This window comes from Salmo trutta, chromosome 17 (genome assembly GCF_901001165.1).
Source record: "Salmo trutta chromosome 17, fSalTru1.1, whole genome shotgun sequence".
Taxonomy (NCBI): Eukaryota; Metazoa; Chordata; class Actinopteri; order Salmoniformes; family Salmonidae; genus Salmo; species Salmo trutta.
Window position 1 is genome coordinate 52930956 of NC_042973.1, and position 14648 is coordinate 52945603.

Below are 14648 nucleotides of genomic sequence, written 5' to 3' on the forward strand. Positions count from 1 at the left end.
TAGTTACTGTTGGACCGGGCCCGAGTGTAATGGCCACTACAGTATGTACTGTTGGTAAAGCTTATCCAAGTTGTCTTATCTTTGGAGTTAACATTAGTTAACAGTCCAACAGTAACTCAAACTTACTGCGCGTTCTCCAGAGAGAGGGCACCGTTATTACAGAATTATAGGGTTATTTAAAACATGAACCTAACAGTCATGTTAACTCATCATGTAATATGATCTCATGACATTTGGGCAAAATATTGTCTTTCAGTGTCAGGATTGAGACAACACTCAATCTACATTATCCAATTCGGAAATGAGAGCCAAGGCTGCCTCCAAAATCAGAGTGAGATAGAGGTATAATGTGCACTCCAATAAAATGTTGCTGAATGGAATGTTTTTATACTTTGTTGCAGAAGCCAATTATATTTTCACCTACTATAATGTCCGAGATAAACAAACTGAGGGCACAGCTGGCTGCTAAAGGTGAAGTTATCGCAAACTTGAAAGACGTAAACAAGGATCTGAAATGTGGAAGTGACTGAAAAGGACAAAAGTCAGTCTCATGATCAAAAGGTGGGCCTGACTTCACTCACTCACTCACTCACTCACTCACTCACTCACTCACTCACTCACTCACTCACTCACTCACTCACTCACTCACTCACTCACCAATACTCTGTTTAGTTATGTTTGCCACAGTTTGCTGTAATGATGGATATTGCAATCTCTTCTTATTTTGTTTATATTATTAAATGAATGATTGTTTCAATATTATTTATTATTTATTGGTTGGTTGTCCAAAAACATTAGATTCTCAAACCCTTTTAATCATTAAAACAGTATCCTTCAAATACTATAAAATGTCATCCTAGACTTCTTTGTGTGCTTTTAAGGGTTTCAACTTAGAAGCACATGTACTAACTGTAAGAAAGACTACCTGTTGGTGTAATATATTTGATCAAAAGCCTTGGAAATTCTGTCGTGATTCAGGTGGTTAATGAGGATGGGATGTCAGACTATACAGACAGTCAGTCATACGGAGTTGTGCATGTGTAGTTTATATTTTGGTTTTACTTCAAAACAGGATTGTTGCTTTAATAAGTTCTACAATTTGCAGGTGTCTACATCTCAGGGAGTGAGGAGGAAGGAGATGATGATTATGACAGCTCCTCCGATGAGGAAGCGACCCATGAGTAAGAAGTGCAACCTCTTTGTCTCATATGTAAGTATCTCTCTCGCTCTCTCTGTGTCTTTGTCTCTCCATCCATCCCTTCAACATTTCACATGTATTACCACACATTTTTTGGGGGAAATGTACTTTTTCTAGATTTATTTTATCTGCAAGGTTGGATTTTGTTCAGGTTATTGGGTAATGTCTTGCAGGGATAGAAAACCAGCGATCCCCTGATTTATTTAACCTTTATTTAACTAGGCAAGTCAATTAAGAACAAATTCTTATTTACAATGACGGCCTGCCCATCATAGTATCTACAATGGCGGCCTACCTGATCAAGTATCTGTGTCTTTGTTTATGTTATATAGTATAACGTTGACTACGTGTTTCATAAAGTTGCCTAACTGGTATTCTATTTTGTCGGGGGTTAAGCCCTTACACTCGTGGAAATTGACCTATGTGGATAGGGCCAAAATAAAATGTTTTTAACAGAAGAACCATAAAAAGAATATACATTGCCTTCGGAAAGTATTCAGACCCCTTGACTTTTTCCACATTTTGTTACGTTACAGCCTTATTCTAAAATGTAAATAAAATTATCCTTTGCGATCTACACCCAATACCCAATAACGACAAAGTGAAAATAGATTTTTAGATTTTTTTGCAAATGTATTAAAAATAAAACAGAAAAACCTTATTTACGTAAGTATTTCAGACTCTTTGCTATGAGACTCAAAAATGAGCTCAGGTGCATCCTGTTTCCATTGATCAGCCTTGAGATGTTTCTACAACTGGATTTGAGTCCACTTGTGGTAAATTCAATTGATTGGACATAATTTGGAAATGCACACAAATCAAACCAAATTGTATTTGTCACATGCGCCGAAATCCTTACTTACAAGCCCTTAACCAACAATGTAGTTTTAAGAAAAATAAGCGTTAGGTAAAAAATGAAGTAAGAAATAGAAGCAGTAAAATAACAGTACAGAGTCAATGTGTGGGGGCACAGGTTAGTTGAGGTAATATGTACATGTAGGTAGCGTGAAAGTGACTATGCATAGATAATAACCAGAGAGTAGCAGCAGCGTTAAAGAGGGGGTGGGGGGGGGGGGGGACAATGCAAATAGTCTGGGTAGCCATTTGATTAGCTGTTCAGGAGTATTATGGCTTGGGGGTAGAAGCTGTTAAGAAGCCTTTTGGACTTAGACTTGGCGCTCCGGTACCGCTTGCCGCGCAACAGCAGAGGGAGCAGTCTATGACTAGGTTGGCTGGAGTCTTTGACCATTTTTAGGGCCTTCCTCTGACACTGCCCGATATAGAGGTCCTGGATGGCAGGAAGCTTGGCATCAGTGATGTACTGGGCCGTATGCACTACCCTCTGTAGTGCCTTTCGGTCGGACGCCGAGCAGTTGCCCTACCAGGCAGTGACGCAACCAGTCAGGATGCTCTCGATGGTGCAGCTGTAGAACGTTTTGAGGATCTGAGGACCCATGCCAAATCTTTTCAGTCTCCTGAGGGGGAATAGGCTTTGTCGTGCCCTCTTCACGACTATCTTGATATGTTTGGACCATGATAGTTTGTTGGTGATGTGGACACCAAGGAACTTGAAGCTCTCAACCTGCTCCACTACAGCCCCGTCGATGAGAATGGAGGCGTGCTCGGTCCTCCTTTTCCTATAGTCCACAATCATCTCCTTTGTCTTGATCACATTGAGGGAGAGGTTGCTATCCTGGCACCACACGGCCAGGTCTCTGACCTCCTCCCTATATGCTGTCTTGACGTTGTCAGTGATCAGGCCTGTCTATATAAGGTCCCACAGTTGACAGTGCATGTCAGAGCAAAAACCAAGCAATGAGGTTGAAGGAATTGTCCGAAGAGCTCCGAGACAGGATTGTGTCGAGGCACAGATCTGGGCAAGGGTACCAAAACAATTCTGCATGATTGACGGTCTCCAAGAACACACTTGCCTCCATCATTCTTAAAAGGAAGACATTTGGAACACCAAGACTCTTCCTAGAGCTGGCCACCCAGCCAAACTGAGCAATCGGGGAAGAAGGGCCTTGGTCAGGAAGGTGACCAAGAACCCGAGGTCACTCTGACAGAGCTCTAGCATTCCTCTGTAGAGATGGGAACCTGCTCCAGAGCGCTCACTACCTCAGAGAGAATGGCGCTGGAGGGGATGGCTGCCATTTTTATGGGCTCCTAAACAACTGTGCTATTTTGTTCGTTTTTTTGTTTCTAACTAGTTTTTTTTACTAATTTTGTACATAATGTTGCTGCTACCATCTCTTATGACCGAAAATAACTTCTGGACATCAGAACAGCGATTACTCACCTCGAACTGCACAAAGATTTTTTCTGTAACGAGTCCGATGTGAAGGATTTACTGCTTTCTCGGGAACGGGCCCAAATCCCCATCATTTGTGTAGACGAGTGAGTAGACTTCCACTAACGTCTGTTCTATTGGACAACGTGCAATCATTGGAAAACAAAATAGATGATATACGATCAAGACTTTCCTGCCAACGGGACATACAAAACTGTAATACCTTATGTTTCACTGAGTCGTGGCTGAACGACTACGCGGATAATATAGGGCTGGCAGTATTTTCCATGCATCGGCAGGACTGAGAAGCTACGTCTGGTAAGACGAGGGGCGGGGGTGTTTGTCTTTTTGTAAATAACATCTGGTGCGCGATGTCTAATATTAAAGAAGTCTCGAGATATTGCTCGCATGAGGTAGAGCACCTTATGATAAGCTGTAGACCACACGATCTACCAAAAAAGTTCTCATCTATATCATTCGTAGCCGTCTATTTACCACCACATGCCGATGCTGGCACTAAGACGGCACTCAACCAGCTGCATAAGGCCATAAGCAAACAAGAAAATTCTCAGTTTCAATCCGTTTTACCTAATTTCTACCAGCATGTCACATGTGCCACCAGAGGAAAAACAACTAGGCCACCTTTACTCCACACACAGAGACGCATACAAAGCTCTCCCTTGCCCTCCATTTGGCCAATCTGACCATAATTCTATTCTCCTGATTCCTGCTTACAAGCAAAAACTAAAGCAGGAAGTACCAGTGACTCGCTCAATATGGAAGTGGTCAGATGACGCGGATGCTACGCTACAGGACTATTTTGCTAGCACAGCCTGGAATATGTTCCGGGATTCATCCAATGGCATTGAGGAGTATACCACCTTAGTCATCAGCTTCATCAATAACTGAACTCAAAGCATGCTCTGACCAATTTGGCAAGTGTCTTCACTGACATTTTCAACCTCTCCCTGACTGAGTCTGTAATACCTACATGTTTCAAGCAAACCACCATCGTCCCTTTGCCCGAGGAAGTGAAGGTAACCTGCCTAAGTGATTACCGCCCTGTAGCACTCACGTCAGTAGCCATGAAGTGCTTTGAAAGGCTGATCATGGCTCACGTCAACAGCATCATCCTAGACACACTCCAATTCGCATGCCGCCCCAACAGATCCACAGATGACGCAATGTCAGTCACACTCCACACTGCCCTTTCCCACCTGGACAAAAGGAACACCTATGTGAGAATGCTGTTCATTGACTACAGCTCAGTGTTCAACACCATAGTGCCCACAAAGCTCATCACTAAGCTAAGGACCATGGGACTAAACACCTCCCTCTGCAGCCGGATCCTGGACTTCCTGACGGGCCGCCCCCCAGTTGGTAAGGGTAGGTAACAACAAGTCTGCCACTCTGATCCTTAACACTGGGGCGCCTCAGGTATGCGTGCTTAGTCCCCTCTTGTACTCTCTGTTCACCCACGACTGTGTGGGCAAACACGACTCCAACGCCATCTTTAAGTTTGCTCACAACACAACAGTGGTAGGCCTGATTACCGACAGCCTATAGGACAACAACCTCTCCCTCAATGTGAGCAAGACAAAGGAGCTGATCGTGGACTACATGAAAAGGCAGGCCGAACAGACCCCCATTAACATTGACAGGGCTGTTGTGGAGCGGGTCGAGAGTTTCAAGTTTCTTGGTGTCCACATCACCAACAAACTATGATGGTCCAAACACACCAAGACAATCGTGAAGAGGGCATGACAACACCTTTTCCTCCTCAGGAGACTGGAAAGATTTGGCATGGGTCCCCAGATCCTCAGTAGGGAACAGGAATTAGGAGGATGCAATTATGGTCAGATTTTCCAAATGGGGGGCGAGGGAGAGCTTTGTATGCGTCTCTGTGTGTGGTGTAAAGGTGGTCTAGAGTTTTTTTTCACTCTGATTGCACATTTAACATGCTGATAGAAATTAGGTGAGACTGATTTCAGTTTTCCTGCATTAAAATCCCTGGCCACTAGGAGTGCTGCCTCTGGGTGGGCGTTTTCCTGTTTGCTTAATTCCTTATACAGCTGACTGAGTGCAGTCTTAGTGCCAGCATCCGTCTGTGGTGGTAAATAAACAGCCACGAAAAATATAGATGAAAACTCTCCTGGCAAATAGTGTGGTCTACAGCTTATCATGATATACTCTTTTTCAGGTGAGTAAAATCTAGAGACTTCCTTAGATTTCGTGCACCTGCTGTTGTTTACAAATATACACAGACCCCCCCCTCGTCTGACTGGAGTGTGCTGTTCTATCTAGCCGGTGCAGCGTATATCCCGCCAGCTGAATGTTATCCATGTTGTCATTCAGCCACGATTCAGTGAAACATAAGATGTTACCGTTTTTGATGTCCCGTTTCTGGTGACACTGTCTTCTGACTGTGCCGGGGTGGAAATTATAACAGTACATGGTCAAGATGTTCAAACGTTCATAGATGACCAGCAGGGTCAAATAATAATAATCACAGTGGTTGTAGAGGGTGCAACAGGTCAGCACCTCAGGAGTAAATTACAGTTGGCTTTTCATAGCCGATCATTCAGAGTCAGAGAAAGCAGGTGCAGGAGAGAGAGAGAAAGCCGAAAACAGGAAGTCCGGGACAAGGTAGCACATCTGGTGAACAGGTCAGGTTTCCATAGCCGCAGGCAGAACAGTTGAAACTGGAGCAGCAGCATGACCAGGCTGACTGGGGACAGCAAGGAGTCATCAGGCCAGGTGACAAGGCATGGTCCTAAGGCATGGTCCTAGGGCTCAGGTCCTCAGAGAGAGAGAGAGAGAGAATTAGAGGGAGCATACTTCAATTCACACAGGACACTGGATAAGACAGGGGAAATACTCCAGATATAACAGACTGACCCTAGCCTCCCGACACACAAACTATTGCAGCGTAAATACTGGAGGCTGAGGCAGGAGGGGTCGGGAGACATTATGGCCCTGTCCGATGATACCCTCGGACAGGGCCAACCAGGAAGGATGTAACCCCACCCACTTTGCCAAAGCACAGCCCCCACTAGAGGGATATCTTCAAACCACCAACTTACTACCCTGAGACAAGGCCGAGTATAGACCACCAAGATCTCCCCCATGGCACGAACCCGAGGGGGGCGCCAACCCGGACAGGAAGTTCACGTCAGTGACTCAAGTGACGCACCCCTCCTAGGGACGGCATGGAAAAGCACCAGTAAGCCAGTGACTCAGCCCCCGTAATAGGGTTAGAGGCAGAGAATCCCAGTGGAGAGACATCAAGGGCGGTTCGTCGCTCCAGTGCCTTTCCGTTCACCTTCACACCCCTGGGCCAGACTGCACTCAATCATAGGACCTACTGAAGAGATGAGTCTTCACTAAAGACTTAAAGGTCGAGACCGAGTCTGCGTCTCTCGCACAGATAGGCAGACCATTCCATAACAATTTAGCTCCAAAGGAGAAAGCCCTGCCTCCAGCTGTTTGCTTAGAAATTCTAGGGACAATAAGGAGGCCTGCATCTTGTTCTCCAGCTGTATCCACTGAAATAGCGGTGGGTGAGCGAGGTTCAAGGTACGAGAGCAGGGGGCACGGGATGGGCCGCAGAGCCGTTCACAGAAGACGGACCTAGCCCATGGGGAAGGGAGGAGGTAGCACAGAGCAACACTTTAAGGGGCATTGCACTAATAATGGCGCTGACTAGGGAAACGTTCCTGCTGTTCTTAGTGCCAGTCTACACGTGTGAACAATTCCCCTTAGATAAGAATTTGGAGGGCAGATATTATTAAATATTAAAGCATTAGACCTCTCACTAAAGGCGTCACACAAAAGTTATAATTAAATCCGAACTGGATTTAACTAAAAATCTATTGAAAAGCACACATTTGTAAATTTCTAACACTAAAAGTAATTGGAAAGGTAGATACAAATTATTTGTGACATTGTGGTTACAATAAAGAATGTAAACAAGATGCTATGTTTTTATTTACATTACTGATGGACAGCTGGTGGCATTTTGAAAACAGGTTTTCAAACACTTGTAGCCCGATTAGCAGGACAATGGACTCTTTATAGCCCGGCTACTGTAGGTATGAAAATCACAACTTTCCAGTTCTCCTCACACCGCACAAAACTCCACCCTGGTAACACAGCTGCTTATCTAAAAATGACATTGAGACCAAAGAGAACAGACAAAATGGACATTGTTTTCATCAAGCCAGCTTCTTTCTATGGTGCTACCCGTTCCAGGGTTAGGACTGTAACCACGACTTGAAAATGAGCCGAAGCTGAGAGGATCACCAAAACTAAAAGTATTTTGTTTTCAGTGCATTTTCTTAAAAAAAAAATATATATAGCCTATCAATGTGTAGGCATACTGTGTAATAAAATCGCTAACTAAATAAAGGTTAAATAAAAATAAAATGTAAAAAAATTATTCTGTACTAAAACGTGAATATGTTTTGCAGAGCATACAACCATGCCGACAACCATCCGTGGAGATCAGTGGACAAAGGGCTGGACAACGGGACACACCGAAGAAATGCATGGTTGCCAAGAAAGCGGTTAGTTTTGCAAGATTCTTAAAATATGTATGCAGCATTTGTGTGTTGGAGTCACTTTAATTCTTAATTGATATACCGTTTCTATTATAGGCCATTGTAATCGATGGAGGCTCCGGGCGATACCATTCTGCTCGTCAGATTCTAACTTTGAAGACCGAGATCCAGTCATTGAAGGCAGACCAGCAGAAAGAGAAACATTATCTGAGGGCAGAGATACGGGCGACAGCTGATGCATTGGTCCAGAGTCAGGCGGCATTGGTGGAGAGTCAGGCGGAGAATGACGCGTTGAAGAGGGCGAGGAACGGGATGGAGTCACAATCCATGCCAGGCACACCTGTGAGCTCTGGAACTCCACCACCTCAGAGACGAGCACGGAGAAATGACAATGTTCAATTATATTCCATGATATTCTTTTAAGATATGTTTTGAATATAAGCAAGTGATGTCTGCTATATAATCAAGTTGATGGCACAGTCATATAGCCTCGACACCTACATAAAGAAGCGTGTGGGCGACCACGTGCAACTGCAAAATGTCGGATAAAGCATATACTGTAGAGTACTGTATTTCTTCATCAGCATCTTTATGCTTTCGTTATAATAATGATAAAAATACTCTTTCAAAATGCAGATGTTTATTTAGTTATGGATCATAATGCATTACTATGGGAATAAATATCACTTAATTACAGAAATGTTGGAACAGTTGGAAGTTGTTTAATGAAGGTAAACAAATTGTTGCTTACTGGAAAATACTCTTTCAAACACACACGGTCACATTGTACAGCACCATTATGGCTATTAGCAGGTAGCTGGACAATAAATAGACTTGCCTAGAAGGAGGGTAGGGGGATAGTTATATCTTCAAATGTATTTCTGTTAGGTTGGCTGTATCACAACCGGCCGTGATTGGTTGCAATTTCAGCTTAATCCACCAGAAAATAAAAACACATAATAACAATAATTAATAATATTATTAATACATATGACCGTGATTGGGAGTCCCATAGGGCGGTGCACAATTGGCCCAGCGTTTCTCCCTCTAAAAACAGAAATAAATGTTTTGGCCTTGTTTTTTTGATAACAAAATAACCTCCAAAATATCGTTATATATTCTCAAGTTGATGGCACAGTCGTATAGCCCGGCACCTACATAAAGCTGAGTAACTCACTCATTCATGGCTTTAGATCAAAATAAATAAGTACCAACATTCTTTCTGATATTCTTTAATAAAGAAATGTTTTGGTTATCCTGACCTGGACACCATGTACAGTATTATAAAATAACTCCTGATTGGTGCAGGGGTCTAAGACAGTGCATTGCAGTGCAACATGTGTTGCTACAGATGCAGGTTTGATACCCATGCCGGCCGCCACGGAAGACCCATTTGTAATTATTGTCAGTCACGTCATTGAACTAAAATATTTTTAGATATGCTGTTGGCCTACTGTAGGCGACATGAGTCTCACTAGTGTTGTGTAATGTGCTGTTAAAAGTGGTGTAGGTCTTATTTATTTAACGAGTATATTGAAGTTAGAAGCAATATGATTTGAAGCAATAACCTACAACTATTTTAGCACCCTTTCACACTGCTCTGAGACGAGCATTTTAACTGAATCTCCGTTTGGGTATTGTTTAGACTACAATTAGGGTGTAGAAATGTTATGCTCTTAGTGTAACCTTTATTTAACTAGGAAAGTCAGTTAAGAACAAATTCTTATTTACAAGGACAGCCTACTCCTTCCTCCCCATCGGGGAATTGAACCCCGGTCTCCCGCATGCCAGCACAACACAGGGATTCTTTAGCTAAATAGCCCAGTACTGTAGCCTACTCCCAACCGTCACGTTGTTCAGTGCCATATTTTCCATTCCATCCTAACGGAAACCCATAGGGTTTTACTTGGAATAGAAACACCATAATATTAATCAAATTAATTAAACAACATTTCTTAGTCAGTCCCATATACTATGTTCTTACAAAAAAAGGTTTTAAATTCTCTTGTACAGCCACTATTGAAGGCTATCAAATGCTTCTCAAAGATGCCCTCTGGTGGTCAAACTAGCACTAACTAGCTGTAATGTTTACAATGGCTGACACTTAAATAACGTGCCATAGAATTCTGCGGCACCATACAAGCTGTGCTGCTGTACGCTGCAACTTTTAAAGGATGAACGACTGTATCAAAAGCAGCACTAAGATCTAGGAGGACAGATGCAGAGCCTTGGTCTGACGCCATTAAATGGTAATTTACCACCTTCACGAGTGCGGTCTCAGTGCTATGATGGGATCTACAACCAGACTGAAGCGTTTCGTATACATTGTTTGTCTTCAGGAAGGCAGTGAGTTGCTGCGGAACAGCTTTTAATTTTGTTTTTGAGAGTATTGGGAGATTCGATATAGGCTGATAGTTTTTTAGATTTTCTGGGTCAAGGTTTTTTTTTTTTTTCAAGAGAGGCTTTATTACTGCCACTTTTTGTGAGTTTGGTACACATCCGGTGGATAGGGAGCCATTTATTATGTTCAACATAGGAGGGCAAAGCACAGGAAGCTGCTCGTTCAGCAGTTTAGTTGGAATAGGGTCCAGTATGCAGCTTGAAGGTTTAGAAGCCATGATTATTTTCATCAATGTGTCAAGAGATATAATATAAAAAAATGTGAGTGTCTCCCTTGATCCTAGGTCCTGGCAGTGTTGTGTTGTGCAGGACAACTGAGCTTTGGAGGAATATACAGATTTAAAGAGGAGTCCATATTTTTCTTTCTATTGATCATAATCTTTTCGTCAAATAAGTTAATGAATTTATCACTGCTGAAGCGAAAGCCATCCTCTCTTGGGGAATACTGTATTTAGTTAGCTTTGCGACAGTATCAAAAATAAATGTTGGATTGTTGTTATTATCCTAAATTAAGTTGGAAAAATAGGATGATCGAGCAGCAGTGAGGGCTCTTCGATACTGCACGGTACTGTCTTTCCAAGCTAGTCGGAAGACTTTCAGTTTGGTGTGGCGCCATTTCCGTTCCAATTTTATGGAAGCTTGCTTCAGAGCTCGGGTATTTTCTGTATACCAGGGAGCTAGTTTCTTATGACAAATGTTTTTAGTTTTTAGGGGAGCTGCTGCATCTAGGGTATTATGCAAGTTTAAATTTAGTTCCGATTTTTGTACTCTGAGGTCCTTGGGTAGGTGGAGGCAGTCTGAAAGGGCATCTAGGAATCTTTGGGTTGTCTGAGAATTTATACCACGGCTTTTGATGATCCTTGGTTGGGCTCTGAGCAGATTATTTTTTGCGATTGCAAACTTAATAAAATGGTGGTCCGATAGTCCAGGATTATGAGGAAGAACATAACATTAAGATCCACAATATTTATTCCACGGAACAAAACTAGGTCCAGAGTATGACTGTAGCAGTGAGTAGGTCCAGAGATATGTTGGACAAAACCCAGTCGATGATGGCTCCGAAAGCCTTTTGGAGTGGGTCTGTGGACTTTTCCATGTGAATATTAAAGTCACCAAAAATTGGAATATTGTCTGCCATGACTACAAGGTCTGATAGGAATTCAGGGAACTCAGTGAGGAACGCTGTAAATGAGGCATCTTCTTAAATGAGGAGAGGCCTCATTTAACACAGTAAATTCATCAGGCTTAAGCCATGTTTCAGTCAGGCCAATCACATCAAGATTATGATCAGTGATTAGTTCATTGACTATAACTGCCTTGGAAGTGAGGGATCTAACATTTAAGTAGCCCTATTTTGAGATGTGAGATATCACAATCTCTTTAAAAAAATGACAGGAATGGGGGAGGTCTTTATTCCAGTGAGATTGCTAAGGCGAACACCACCCTATCTCATTGTGGAGCTAGAGGTGTTAGAGCCCTGTCTATGTTCATAGATAAGATGAGCGCACCCCTCCAGCTAGGATGGAGTCCGTCACTCCTCAACAGGCCAGGCTTGGTCCTGTTTGTGGGGGAGTCCCAGAAAAAGGGCCAATTATCTACAAATTGTATCTTTTGGGAGGGGCAGAAAACAGTTTTCAACCAGCGATTGAGTTGTGAGACTGCTGTAGAGCTCATCACTCCCCCTAACTGGGAGTGGGCCAGAGACAGTTCTCAATGCCTACACATCTTTCTAGCTGATTTACACGCTGAAGCTATGTGGCGCTTGGTGACCTCTGACTGTTCCATCCTAACATCGTTAGTGCCGATGTAGATAGCAATATCCCTATACTCTCTACACTCGCTAGATTTAGCCTTAGCCTTAGCCAGCACCATCTTCAGATTAGTCTTAACGTTGGTAGCCCTGTCCCCTGGTAAACAGTGTATGATCGCTGGATGATTCTTTTTAAGTCTAATACTGCGGGTAATAGAGTCGCCAATGACTAGGGTTTTTAATTTGTCAGAGCTAATGGTGGGAGGCTTCGGTGTCTCAGACCCCGTAACGGGCGGAAGAGAGACCAGAGAAGGCTTGTTCTCTGACTCCGACTCGTTGCTTAAGGGGGAGAACTGGTTGAAAATTTCTGTCGGCTGAATGAGCGACACCGGTTGAGCATTCCTACAGCATTTCCTTCCAGAAGCCATGAGAAAACTGTTCGGCTGCGGGAATTGTGCGAGGGGATTTATACTATTTTACTTATTGGTGGCACAGACGCTCTTTCATCCTTTCCTACACTTAAATTGCAATTGCCTAACGATTGCGTCTGAAGTTGGGCTTGCAGCACGGCTATCATCACCATAAGGTGATCGTTCTCCTGTATATTATGAGTACAGCGACTGCAATTAGAAGGCATAATGTTAGTGTTACTGCCTAGCTTCGGCTGGTGGAGGTCATGTAGAACCATGTCCAGATAAAGCATCCGGGGTGAAAAAGTTTAATTTAAAAACGTTGAGTGAGGGGAACATTTTTTAAATATAAAACAGTAATTAAAAAGTAAAAACTAGCAACAAACCGCACAGCAGCACGTAAAGTCCGCAAGTTGTGACCGGAAATTACAAATATGTACAGTTAATTTCACAAATTAACTGTTAACAAGGCACACCTGACCTCTTAAGGATCGGATACTTCATCTCAATTTCCGCCTAAAATGACATACCCAAATCTAAATCTACCTCAGGACATGAAGCAAGAACATGAATATTCTTGATACTGTTTTTGAAAGGAAATACTTTGAAGTTTGTGGAAATGTGAAATTAATGTAGGAGAATATAACATATTATATCTGGTGAAAGTCAAAGCAAACAAACATGTGTTTTCTATTTTTTTGTTGTTGTTGCATCATCTTTGCAATGCAAAAGAAAGGCCATACATTTACCTAGGAAGCTGGGTGTAATTGTGATGTTGTCCACAAGAGGGTGGCAGTGTATGTGCAAAGTTTCAGACTGATACGTTCAAGAATGAGAGCTCGACATAATATTTTGTATCAAGTCTCCCAGGTGTCCGTCACGAGTTTGCCCATATGTACACAAGTGGCCGAATTGGTCTCTTGATACATTTCCAAGTACATAACTATAGTGAACATACAAAAATGCTATGGTAATAAAACATTTAAGCTTACACTTAAATGGTCAAACGAGCAGTTAAGGAATCCCTAGAGGAACTGCTTTCGAGAGAAATTAAATCACTCAAGGATATGGTGGAAGCCTCCAACACGTCTATCTTAAAACTCTCAAACGACATTGCCAGCCAATCGGTCACATGCAAGTGTCTGGAGCTGTGATGAGATGCAGGTTAGCGCCAGGGCAGCTACAGATGACGTAGCCACCTGCCGAGATGCAGTGAAGCAACTGCGGGATAAAATTACATTGCATGACGACAGAGAGAGAGGAGAATGAACATGCGTCTTGTGGGTCTGGAAGAAACGGCAGAAGGTTCTGACCCAAAAGGTTTTCTTCACGAGAATCTGCCAAAATGGATACCGTTTCTACAGTGGTTCCTCCTTTAAATGTTGTGTCATACTGCGGCACACCTTGTGGGCTGCTGCAGTATTCTGTGGCACGTTATCTATTTGTCAGCAATTTTTCTGTTAATGGAAGTTATTGCTAGTTTGACCACCAGAGGGCATCTTTGAGAAGCCTTTGATAGTCTTCCGTATTGGCATTAACAGAGAATTTAAAACCTTTTTTGGAATGACATAGTATATGGGATTAATTTTAAGAAATTTGGCTTAATTTGTTTAATATTATAGTGTTTCTATTCAGAGAGTAACAAAAAACTAAACCCTCAGGGTTTCCGTTAGGTTGGAATGGAAAATATAGCGCTGTACAACGGAAGGAGTAGGCTGTCCTTGTAAATAAGAATTTGTTCTTAACTGACTTGCCTAGTTAAATAACGGTTACACTAAGAGCATAACATTTCTGCACCCTCATTTTCTAATTCTTGTATAACCAATACCCAAACGGAGATTAAGTGAAAATAAAATCTAATTGATTTATCAAGACCTGTCCCCATGCTTGCCTCAGAGCAGCGCGAAACGTTGCTAAAATAGTTATAGGCTTTTGCTTCTAACTTCAATATGCTCTTTAAATAAATAAGACCTACACCATTTTTAACAGTACATTACTCAACACAAGTGAGACTCATTTCACCTATGGTAGGCCTACAGTA

At 42.6% G+C, this 14648-nt stretch overlaps 1 protein-coding gene across 8 annotated transcripts in view; it reads left to right on the top strand.

The window, feature by feature from the left end:
• Window positions 1–14648, top strand: part of LOC115152405 (membrane-associated guanylate kinase, WW and PDZ domain-containing protein 2) — a 325515-nt gene that overhangs the window by 83860 nt on the left and 227007 nt on the right. The window lies entirely within an intron of this gene.